We start from the raw sequence: 11,811 nt of genomic DNA, 5'->3' as shown, positions 1-11,811 counted from the left end.
GTTGCTATGGGGTGATGTATCATTAATATGCAGATGATACCCAATTGTACCTCTCTGTCCCTGGTGAACCAAGTGTTGCTGCTGATGTCCTGTCCCAGTGCCTGGAGGCTGTGAGCATCTGGATGGGGAACAACAGGCTTCAGCTGAACCCTGGCAAGACTGTTTCTGGATCTTAGGGCTTTCCGATTCTGGAACTTTACCATCTCTGGCACTGGATGGGGCTGCACTGCCCCAAACAGACCCAGTGCACGATCTGAAGGTCCTTCTGAACTCATAACTCCTGCTTGAGGAGCAGGTGGTAGTCGTAGCCAGGAGGGCCTTTGCACAACTTTGTGTTGTGTGCCTGTTTCGCCCATTCCTGGATTGTGAGGCTTTACTTACAGTTATTCATGCCATGGTCATCTCCTGAATGGACTACTATAACATGCTGTACATGAGGCTGCTCTTGTAGAGTATCTGGAGCTGGTGCAAAATGCAGTGGCACAGGCAGTTATGGGTGTTCCTAGGAGGACGCATGTTAGACCTCTGCTCCATGAGCTTCACTAGTTGCCAATTTGCTTCTGGGTGCAATTCAAGCTGCTGTTTTTGACCTTTAATGCCCTTCATGTCATGGGGCCAGGTTATCTGAGGGACTGACTCTCCCCAATTACTTCTACCTGTCCCATCAGGTCCAGCAGGAGAGGCATGTTGTGGGTCCCATATGCTAAGGGGACCCAGGAGACTAGCCTTTTCTACTGTAGTGCCCACCCTGTGGAATATCATCCCCTGAGGTAAGATTAGCCCCAATCCTTATGGACTTTTGGAAAGCCCTCAAAACTTGTATTTATTTTTTTTCCAGCAGGCCTGGGGATCCCCTGACAGCAGAGAGCCCGTGAATTGGTTGCACCATGTATGACATCTTAATTAACCCTCCCACAATCTTGATTTTATTTATGTTGATTAGTTAATTTTTTTAATGGTTTTTATATTCAATTTTAATTGTTGGTTTTGTTGTATGCCACCCAGTGTCACCTTGTGTGAAATGGGCGGTCATATAAATTTGCTAAAATTTGATAAAATAATAAAACATCAATGAAACCACAACTCTGTGTAGAGCTAGGGAGCAGAAAGCATATGCTACTATATTCTGTGTTGTGATATTTATGAAGAACCCTGGAACATATTCATTGCAAATTTTCTAGTTGGCTTGTCTCATTTGGTTAACATATTTAAAGTAAGATACCTTACGGACAGTCGAGTGAAGTATGCAATGTTTAGAGTTGCCAAATTTTCAGTGATTGCAGAAGAAGGAATATGCTACTGTTGAAGAAGGAATATGTTACAGCTAATGTAACATACTGTAAAGAATTGCACAGCTTTAACATCTGATGGGGGATACTTCCATAATTCTCCCATCCTAACTTCTTCCCAAAATAATGAGTTTCAATCAAGGAGGGACAGTTCTGTTTTTTGTTTATGCTTCACAATGTCCATGTTCGATTCCATTCTAATTCCATAATAAAGATGGCAATGAACTCTTCATGTGATATTGGTTCATTAAATTATGGATAATATTTTGCAGTTGTACAGGCACTACATCCTTTAGATGACACACAAGTTATAGGCAGTAATTATTTACAATTGGTGAGTAGAGATAGAAACATAGATAGTAACTCTATATTCAGTTATCTGGAAGTAAGCTCTTCTGATCTCAATTAGACTTCCTTATGAGTAGAAATAAAAAGGACTATCCTAATGATTTTTATATGCAAGGATCTCCCCTAACGTGTATAGAGGAAAGAAGAGAAGTTTGAACATGATTGCATTTCTCTAGTTCCTGCAACTTGACGGACATTATAATTCACTATAATAGCTACTAATTTGATTGATTGGAGAACCTTGACCCTATTCTACCAGGAATAACTGTGTTTTTTTACATAGCGCATATGAAGCATTTTATATTTCTCCCATTTGATAGGACTTTAGGGCTTTCTTTATTATTTACTTTATTTTTAAATAAAAAAGTAAGTTCCAAAAGATGGGGCTCCAACTAGCATTGTAGTTTCATCTTTCTGGTTGTCCTATGTGCACTGGAATTGAAATACCCACTGTGAAAAGCTATGTCCAGCTGCCAGAAAACTACACAAAACATGTACTCATCTATCTGTGCCATCGTTTTTTTCTTAAAGCAAACCAAAAAGAGACCAAGATGCTTTAAAAACCTGTTTACCCAAAATTATACAGTACAGAAAATGAACTCTCCTCTAACAGAAACTGAGCTAATGCCAGTTATTTCCACTTAGACGAGAATATCAGGGGAACATTTGGGAGTCCGCTTGAGTAGAACTATGCATCAAATATATAATTGGTACATAATAAGGAGGACTCCACACACAGAGTTGTTTTGCTCGTTAGACTCGATATTCATCCTTCAAGTATCCTACGGTTTTCTATTGATTTGGATGAAAAACCTAGTACTATGTGGGGAAATTCACTTGCTTTTTTTACCTTTTCTCATTCAGTTTGATGAAAGATAATTTGCTTTCCAAATTTCTTTCACAGGAGAAGAGAACTTCAGAGAAATTATCCTGGGTAGCATGTAGTGTTCTGGAACTTATTTACATATAGGGTGACCAAAAATTATGCACGACTGTCTTATATTTCATTTTACATTCCTCTGTCCATTGCTGCTCTAGCTTCTTATGAGAGGAACTCTTTGCACTGACCTCTTCATACTGGGAAACGTGGGTAGACAAAGAGGTAAAATAGAAAACCACATTGTCAGTAGAAACCTTCTCCTCCACCAATAATGTTAGTTCAAAAACATTACCATAAAAACATTCTCAAGACTGTTGAGAAGGAGGAGGAGGAGGAAGCTTCTTTCACAGGAGAAGGACCTTTCTGAAAAACTGAAAGTCATTTTTCATCATAGCTTTAAAAAAAATGCTGAAGTGAAGCAATGTCCTTAAGTGGTCAGTTCATCCATCTGTCTCTTTTACCTGCCATGTAGTAAATCTAGACTCTTTGCCATCAAAACAAACAAAACATTAGGGGCTAAAAATTATTACTGAATGCTATCTTATGGGCAGTGGGGTGTAGCCCCATTTCTCTTAAGTGCAAAATACTTTACCTTTGCCTCAAGAACTTCTCATCTTTCCAGTGTGCACCCAAAATTCCCAGTTGTTATGGAAGGAATGCTGTTATAAGTATACTTTCAGTTCTTTAAGTTGACTTGGATGGGACAAGTCTTCACACTGAGGAAGGCTTCAGACAGAGGTCTGCCTTCCTCATAGTGGAATCCATGGCTACTAAAAATGGTTATTGATTGCAAAATCTCAAGAAATAGGAAAAAGTCAAAAGTTACATATCATTCTTAGTTGCCAATTAAACATCATGTTGTATATGATGACAGTGTTATCTAGGATGGATATGCCATATGTGTTATCCTCAGTTCAACTGGGAACCAAAAATGCTTGATTATGTGACCTCTTGGTCAGAATCTGTAATCTGATCTGCCACGTACATCCATTTTACACACATACAATGTTTTAGAGCTGTCGGAAAATGCTTCCATATGGACAAAATTGCTCAAAACGTTTCAGGAGCTTTATCAATAGCAGGTGGCAGTAATGTGATATCTTATTCTTTAAAAAAGGAAGAAAGAAAAGGATAGAAAAAATGGGCTGAGAGTCATTGCCACCCAACATCCTTTTTTCAGATTGCTTAGGAATATCCAAAAACATTTCAGGAAATAGAAAATGGCACTCATCAGATTGTATCCTCTAGTCCTGCCTTAGGCACGAAGCCAGCTGGGTGAGTTTGGGCCAATCACTTTCTGTCAACCCTAGGAAGGAAGCAAAGGCAGTTGCCAGGAGTCAAGACTGACTTGAAGATGTGTGTGTGTGTGTGTGTACATATGTACGTAAACTCACCTTGGTCCATAGACTCTGGGTAGAATACAACAGAGTAAAAGGTAGCAATGCAAGAGAAAACCAGTTAAAACAATATACAAAATACATGCAGAGAGAAAGAGAGAGTGAAACTGAAAAGCACTGCAAAACAACTCAGATTGAAAGCTTGGCAGAACAAAGCTGTTTTTGCCACCCTATTGAAAGCAAGAAGGGATGGTGCTGTACAAACCTCTGGGGGTAAGGAATTCTACAACATGGGGCCACATCCAAAAAGGCCTGTCTTCTTCTCTGTGTCCTCCTAACCTCATGAAGAAGTATGCTTGAAGTAGGCCCCTTGAGTTGTTCTTATTGGGTGAGCAGATTCAGTTCAGGCAAGGCAAGGCCTGATACAACTGATGCAAGGATGGTCAAGAAGGTTTCCATAAGAAAGCTGACTTTTCAGTGAAAGGCAGAGCACCAAAATGCACACCCTTAGCTACCTCATAATTAATGTGAATGCAAGAGCTCTCACCTCTATGCAAATTTAATTTTCCCCTTTTTGAATCCCCCCTCCCCCATTAAAAGCAGTATCCCTTCCATCAAGCTAAATGAGGATGTCGCCCCTCCAAAAGTGCAGGAAAATGTTTCTTCTGTCAGCTCCAAGTTTCTCCAAAATTGTAATGTATGTAGGAATGACCTTGGGAGACAGGAGGAAGACCTGCAGCCTAGACAAAGTCTGATAAGAGGCAGCTCAGTCTGCAGGTGGGGAAAAGCATGGGAAGCATTTCAGAAGGGGCCCTCCCTAGTTTTCCGGACACTAAAAAGATAGAAGGGGAGAAATACTTTCAGTCTTGCAAGACTTTGTTAATGCAACCTTACAATAAAGTAGGATTAGTTCATCTGGGTGTGCTTCTTGTCTGGGCTACCTTGCAAGGCTGACAATAATTTTGCACATATTTGCCTTCTTTGTCCCCTCTTCTGATATTTGCACTCAAAGTTCTGAGAACTTTAGCCTTAGTTTTCTAAAAGAAAGATTTTAGAAAGCTGGGTTCACACACTGGGGGGTAAAAAATGCAACTGCAGCCTTAGCTTAACGTTATCTCTGTGTCCACTCAATGAATGAAAATCAACAGAGGTGCCAGCAGACTAGTGTTCTGGGAGATCCAGTCTCTCAGCATCATCACATTCTCAGCTGGGAATCAGGCAGAGGCCTGGGTGTCAATATATTGCTTTGATGAATTGTAAGTGATTGATCTCTGTAAAGTGCCTTCTCCCCCTGATCCACCTGCTGGCTGTGGAGACATAGATAGATTAAGCAATTATGGATTAATTCAGCATCAGATGGCCTTGGACAATTAGTCATGAGCTAAGGAGTGACCAGGTGCTTTCGATAAAAAGGAAGTCATTATAGCAAAGAAAACTTGGCAATCCAAGCTTGTGAATCAAGCAGCGACAGTTCAACATTTTGACAGGGGAGGAAATGAAGATTAGCATAAAACGCCACCAATTACTAACAGCAGGGCACTTTACCACAGGCTCAAGGCATAGAAGGAAATGCAACTACACACTGGAAAAGGGGGCTTCAAAGAGGGTGGCTGAGATGAAACTGAAAGCATGCTGAGAAATGCAAAAATCAGAGCCACTATGCCAATTTTCCAATGGAAAATAGACAGCCCTCCCTATGCTCCTGTTTTAATGTGATCTGCATGGGGAAAGTGGATGTAAGCTCCCCCCTTTTTTTATTTTGAAGGGGGAAAAAATAACCTGCTTATAGTTGCCTGATGAAGCCAAAGTATCTAGCAGACAACTTTTCTCAGAACTGGAAAAAGTGCTTCTGTTTAAGAAATGAGCTCCTGTGTAGTCTGGTCTTAGTCGGGTCTGCTGCAGAGGTAGGAATCACAGAGAACCTGCTGAGAGTTATCATCCTGTAGAAAGTCCTCTCAAAAAATTGCATATACCCATATTCTTTCTTCTGATTATCATTGCTTCTTCCTGTTGTTGTTGTTCAGTCGTTAAGTCGTGTCCGACTCTTCGTGACCCCATGAACCATATTGCGCCAGGCCTTCCTGTCCTTCACTGCTTCCCTGAGTTTGCTCAGTTTCATGCTCATTGCTTCAGTGATGCTATCTAACCATCTCATCCTCTGCCATCCCCTTCTCCTTTTGCCTTCAATCTTTCCCAGCATCACATACTCTTCCTGTATGCAGTGATAAAAATAAGAATGTCCTCTCATTCTGGGAGGTTGTGCAGATAGACAAGAAAATGGGTTAGTGGCAAGGAAGAGGGCCATTGAGAATCATATCCCATGTCAGAATCCTCGCGACCACTCCTTCGCACGACTGCTTCGTTTGCTGCGGTTCTGCCATTCCAGCAGATGGCGGGGAGGTCAGAGCGAGGACTGCTGGGCGCTGATAAGCCATTTCCGAATCTTCCAGATCGATTAAGGGCATGGCAACGGAGGAAATCTGAGAGTCCCGACAACCTGTGCAGGACAGATTCGATGATCAGGGGGGGGGGGGCGGTAATGAGAGGACTTTAAATAGGGGTTTAGCACGTGGGGAATTTAGTTCCAGCTATTTCTTTGTGCCTTAGAGCTGTGTACTACTGTTTTTTCAATACATCTACTTGTCTCTGACCACTCATTGGTTTCGGTGAGAGTTGCATTCGTTGAGGACCGAGTACAGTGGTTCTTATATCCCATCTGGAATTATTGTTGTTCAGCTGCAGAGTTAGGACTGGGGAATAACAGGTCCAGATTCCTCCTTGACTTCTTGTAAAACTAGAGACATAGAATCAAAAAAGAAAATTTTTTGAGATTTGTCTACAGGTAAGACCCACTCTTGAAATGGAGTTAATCCAGATGGGCTGTTATCATTTTACTAAATTCTTGGATTTTTATTTTTCCCATAATTGTATTAAGGTTGCATCTTGTTTTTACTTGGCTGGATTGTATTTGCTATTTTGACAAGAAGTAAATAAATAGTCAATCAATCTGTTGTCCATAAGTGTGAGAATTTATACTTAAAGCTTGTCCATTGCAAAATATAGAGTAAACTAGACAACCTGTGACCCTTTGGGTCATCCTTTGAGAGAAAGGTAGTGCAGTCTGATGTGACCAGAATGAATATTAAATTTTAGGCTGACCGTGTATTTTTTTACCCCTATGCTGGACGGTCCTGTGATCATCTAAGGGTATATATCATAAATAGAAAAATAATTGTAGTGGCAAACAAACTTCAATAATAAGTCAATATTTCCTTAGCTGAACAGAAACAGAATGACTACAGTGGGAACAGGAGCGACTTCCAACTTCCTGCCAGCTTCCCCATTGACTTTGCTTGTGGGAAGCTCACGACCACATGACCACAGGGATGCTGCAACAGCCACAACTTTGTGAATAAACCTGCTCTGAACATCCTGGACATTTCAGTTCCACGGGAGTCATGGCCCTGGATTTTTTACACATTCTTTAAGTTAGTGAATTTTAGGTACCCTGATTCAAAAATTGTTGCGGTATAATGTACCATTTGGGCTAACTGGAAGGTACTAACAAACAGATAAACACAGTGAGCTTTTTTAAAAAGGTGAAACCTATCTAGAAAGGTGAAACATATCTAGCAGACATGTAAAGATTTTTAATGTCCATATTGATTGGTCAAGTGGAAAAACAACAAAAAAAGGTGTGGGAATCACATATCCCATTAAGTTAAAGGACCTTTAGTTTTGATTTAAAATGATGTTTGTAGTATATAAAATACAATTTATGCCCTAGTGGGGAAAGACTGTGTCCAGAGTAACATTATGCATGCTCTTCCCATTACTGAGGGGCTAACTATAGATGAGTATCTTCAAGGCACCTACCATGTCTTCTTCAGCTTCTTTATCCATGGTCCAGATCTGGACTATGTAGTCCTTTAAAATAGTGCCATGCTGGAAAAAGTACCTGCATTCGTTCCTATTTTTTTTTCTTCCTCATACACTGATTAAAGAGAAAAGCTTTCAAAGTTCCTTTCATAAGAGAAGATAATTTCGGTGAGACACTTGGGAGTGGAATTTGGCCAAAAGTGGGTGTGAAATTGCTGCCATTCTTATATAGTCATGTCACCGGAGGTTTACAGCAGTCCTTGAGTCTCACCATTCCATCAAATTCCATGGGAACCCATCTTCAGAATTCGCTTTTTGTCAGATTGGGAACTGTAGCCAGCCAAGAAAAGTTCAGCTGGGGGAAAGAGACATAATAGAAAGCAACATTACCAGCAACAAAACTCTCTCTCCCCTCCCACAGTAAAAGCAAGATCAAAAGTATCAGTAAGGGAAATATGAAAGAAATTTTCAAGCCGCCTCAGAATAAGAGAGAAGACCTGAAGCAGCTTTTGTCAGGAAGGAAGACTCCAGAGGAATTGCAAGGAAGATGTTGGCATGCTGTATTTCAAATAATGCAGGTGTGTAAATAGTCCAGAGTGGGGCTGTTTGGTGTCCTCCAGTACCACTTTTGCATCCCCCAGTATTCACAATATATGGGACTTTTGTTTTTTTGCAGGACGGGGGAAGAGTTTAATCCTTAAAATTCTCACCTCCCTTCTCCAAATAATTCCTACTCACGTTTGTGATGCAGTTCTTGACATGCCACAGAAAGCTTTGTGTGGCCCTTCAACTGATGGAAGTTGTACACCCCTGAGTCCATATCTGAATGCTCTGAATCAAGGACTCTTCGAAAGAGGATCGTCATCCCAAAAGCAGAACACATGGCCATCCTAAAGTGCAGAAAAAAATTCACAGATAAAAGCACTCCCTGAGACGTGCTAAGCTCTTAAGATACCAAACTTCCCAGCCTGAGGCTTCTGCTTAAATATTCTTGTCAGCTACCTGTCCAATTTTTTATTCCAAACTCCAAGAATTGCATTGCTGTCTTCTCATAGATGATAAGTCCTTCCAGTCTTCCATACTTCCAGTTAAAAGAAACTGCTTCCAATTAAAACCATGGAGGTTTTTGGAAACAGAAATCATCATGCCCTTTTCTTCCTTTTTCTGCAGGGTTACAGAAACATCTCAACACGAGAAAATAAAATACACAACGTGCTGCTTCAATTAAACAGAGCATATTCACAATCCCAAAAAGATAACACTAAATAGAGAATCTGTTGCATCAAATTAGCCTTGATTGCATTAACAGGAGACAGAAGAGAGAGAAAAGGGGAAATGGTAACACAGGCGGTTCAACACACAAACACAAAGAAAACATTTTCTGACATACTTGGGACAAACCAACAAAATAACAGAGCTGGCTCATATAGCAGGGATCATGGCGAACCCATGAGTTTATTCTACTAAAGATCAAAAAAGAGTTCCACATGGCCAACATATCCTTCACTGTCAGAATTAATGCACTCATTATAGCTATTGAGTTGCAAATGTTTAATTGGTCTCTCTTTAGCCTAATCTGGAGCCCTTAGGAGGGATGTGTTTGTGTGTGTGTGCACTGGTAACTTTCCCCCCACCCACCCACCCCCGCTCCTTACCCCAGAGCAATAAAGACTCAATTTGTCATTCCTTGGGTTCCTTTCTAAAGATCAAGCAGGAAATCCCTCAATCACCAGCCAGCAAATGGGCAGTAAATCTGCTGAGGAGACACAAGTCTCATTCCCGTCAGTTGACTTGGTTTCTCTTGCTAAATATTTCATGGGCACTTGATTCACAGCTTCTTGGCTGACGTTGCCATGAAAATAATAATATTTTATTTAAGGGAGCCTGAGTCCGATGAGAACAAGACAGAGTGTCAGTTTGCCATTGTCAGCATTGTCTTTGTGAGGGCTCCATTGCTAGCTGCGAGCAAGTTCCATTGACATCCCCCCCTCCAAGTTTAATTCAGCAATATCATCAATGTCAGTGGGAATCCAGGGGCTGCCAGCTATTGGTCATCTGGACCTGACATAAACTCAATAAATACTCTATAACCCTTGACAGCCGCCAGCCGATTAGCCTCAAATGAGTGATTGCACAACCAGCACCTGCTGAACCAAATCAGCCTGTTGACAGATGGGCCTGTTTGGAGCTCTGACCACAAGTGAGATCAGTGGAAGAATTATTTTCTGCTCCGAGAAAAGAATTAGGAAGGGTGGCTACAACAATTGGAAAACTTTCATGAGCTCCTCCTCTGCCTTCCTCCTCCTTCACTTCGGGCCCCAAACATTCACTAAAAGAATTGTGTTATGGGCATAATATGGGCTTTTCAAACTGAACTATACACCTTTTCTTCATTTTAATATCTTCTGATATAGGAGTGAAGTCAAATGAAGCACAGAAGAAGGCTTTTGAAGGAATTGTGTATTTAGTAACAAGCATAAGGAAGTTGCCGACATGATTGGATTCCATTTGAAGGCATAGAAGAAATCTACTAAGACTTGATCTCTCCTTATGCTATATATATGCATTTTTTCTTACACAGGCCTCCAAAAGCTTTAGCACACTGGTTGATAATCATTGGCCCCAGATGTTAGTGAACTACAGTACTATTCTTCCCTGATCATTGGCCTAAATGTCAAGGCATGATAGACATTGTAATCCAGTAACATTTAGAATTCAAGCTTGGAAACAATAAATGAAAAAGAAATATGGACATTAACAAAAATAGTATATTTAATGATAATGAGATTTTCCTTACTACATCCACATTTATTCTTCCCTTCATACATTTTGTTCTGCATTCTTTACAACTCTAGATCTACATATTAACCAGGTGATTTTCTTAAATTAATTCCAGAACTGGAGCAGGAAACAACTTGCCATAACTTTCCATTCCTTCATTTATTTTGTACCAGATTGCCACTTTACCTGACCTTAGTGACTTCAAGATGTATTGAGTGTGACATGTGATCCCAGCCATTGTGTTCAGATGGGACCCAGAGGTTCCTTGTTTTGATGTCATACTGAAGAAATAATAATGTTCTTGCCTAGCTTCATGATGGATGCATTTTGTAAACTTCTATGATGCCTGCACTTGACAAATTCAAACTAAGAGAACATGGATGCATCTGAGGGTAAAGGTCAACACCAAAAAAGACCTTATATAATTTATATGTTGGCTTTAAAATTCCCAGATCTCTGTCATTCAGGATTTGCTGCCTATGGGTTTAAACAAATGTCTTTCCTTTATCATAAATTCTGTGCAACTATTTTTTCTACCTACGGATTGGGTGAATAATGGTTCACCAATCCTCATAAGTAAGCCTGCTTCTCCATCACAAAACATAAATAAAAACAACCAGAACAAAACCTTGCTCTTTCTTTTTTTGCTCTTTCTTCCACCTCCCACCCCCCATTTTGGCTTCAATGACATTTCTGGTTTGAAATGATGTCTAGAGTAGGAGTTTGCCAACATATTTGAGAGTAATTCGATCTATACTCTCGCTGCCAACTCAAATCAGATATAAGCTTGACCTCAGAAAATGGTGCCTTCTCCTACAAACTTTGGTTTCACATTGAGGTAACAGACTTGTATTTATACCGAGACAAAAGATATACCACTTCCTTAATAGTACTTAAAGGACTATTTCTTTTAATATATCCAACCTACCTTTAGCCAGTTCCTGGAAAAGAAGGGCCATGTTGAACTTAACGGTAGAATATTTGACTGTGGAAGCATTTGGATTGCTGTTCTGGCTGCAAAAGGAGGTTTTTGTAACTCTGTGTTTTCAAAGCAAACTCATGATCCTTTCAATGACTCTTTAAAAAAAGGCAGGCAAACCAAGATAATTTTTTCACAGGTCTGTTGCTGGCATTTTGGTGGGTAGAGCGCCATCTGGGGACATCATGGTGAAGTGGAAGTAAAGCTGAGAAGAGGTTGGAGAAACAGAGAAGGAAATCTTGGTTTTGACAGCTACTGAAACATGAACTGTATTTATAGAAATTCAAAACTGGGTTTTCTTGTAGTCTGACATGCAGC

General features: G+C 40.4%; 1 long non-coding RNA gene across 2 annotated transcripts; it reads right to left on the bottom strand.

The window, feature by feature from the left end:
- Positions 1–1,287: 1,287 nt before the first annotated feature.
- On the bottom strand, positions 1,288–11,574 carry LOC103061316 (uncharacterized). 2 transcript variants are annotated; one of them, XR_456752.4, is made up of 4 exons: positions 11,443–11,574; positions 8,472–8,623; positions 7,731–8,088; positions 1,288–6,648 (listed from the first exon to the last, which is right to left on the bottom strand). It is a non-coding gene; the product is annotated as an uncharacterized LOC103061316 (long non-coding RNA). The 2 variants fall into 2 exon arrangements; XR_015795855.1 differs by lacking the exon at positions 1,288–6,648 and having other exon boundaries at positions 6,701–8,088.
- Positions 11,575–11,811: the final 237 nt, after the last annotated feature.

The sequence above is a fragment of the Python bivittatus genome, unplaced genomic scaffold (assembly GCF_059951505.1).
Source record: "Python bivittatus isolate LINGU-HERP-01145 unplaced genomic scaffold, Pbiv_v1 ctg000320_np1212, whole genome shotgun sequence".
NCBI lineage: Eukaryota > Metazoa > Chordata > Lepidosauria > Squamata > Pythonidae > Python > Python bivittatus.
This window is presented reverse-complemented; position numbering and strand designations above follow the sequence as displayed.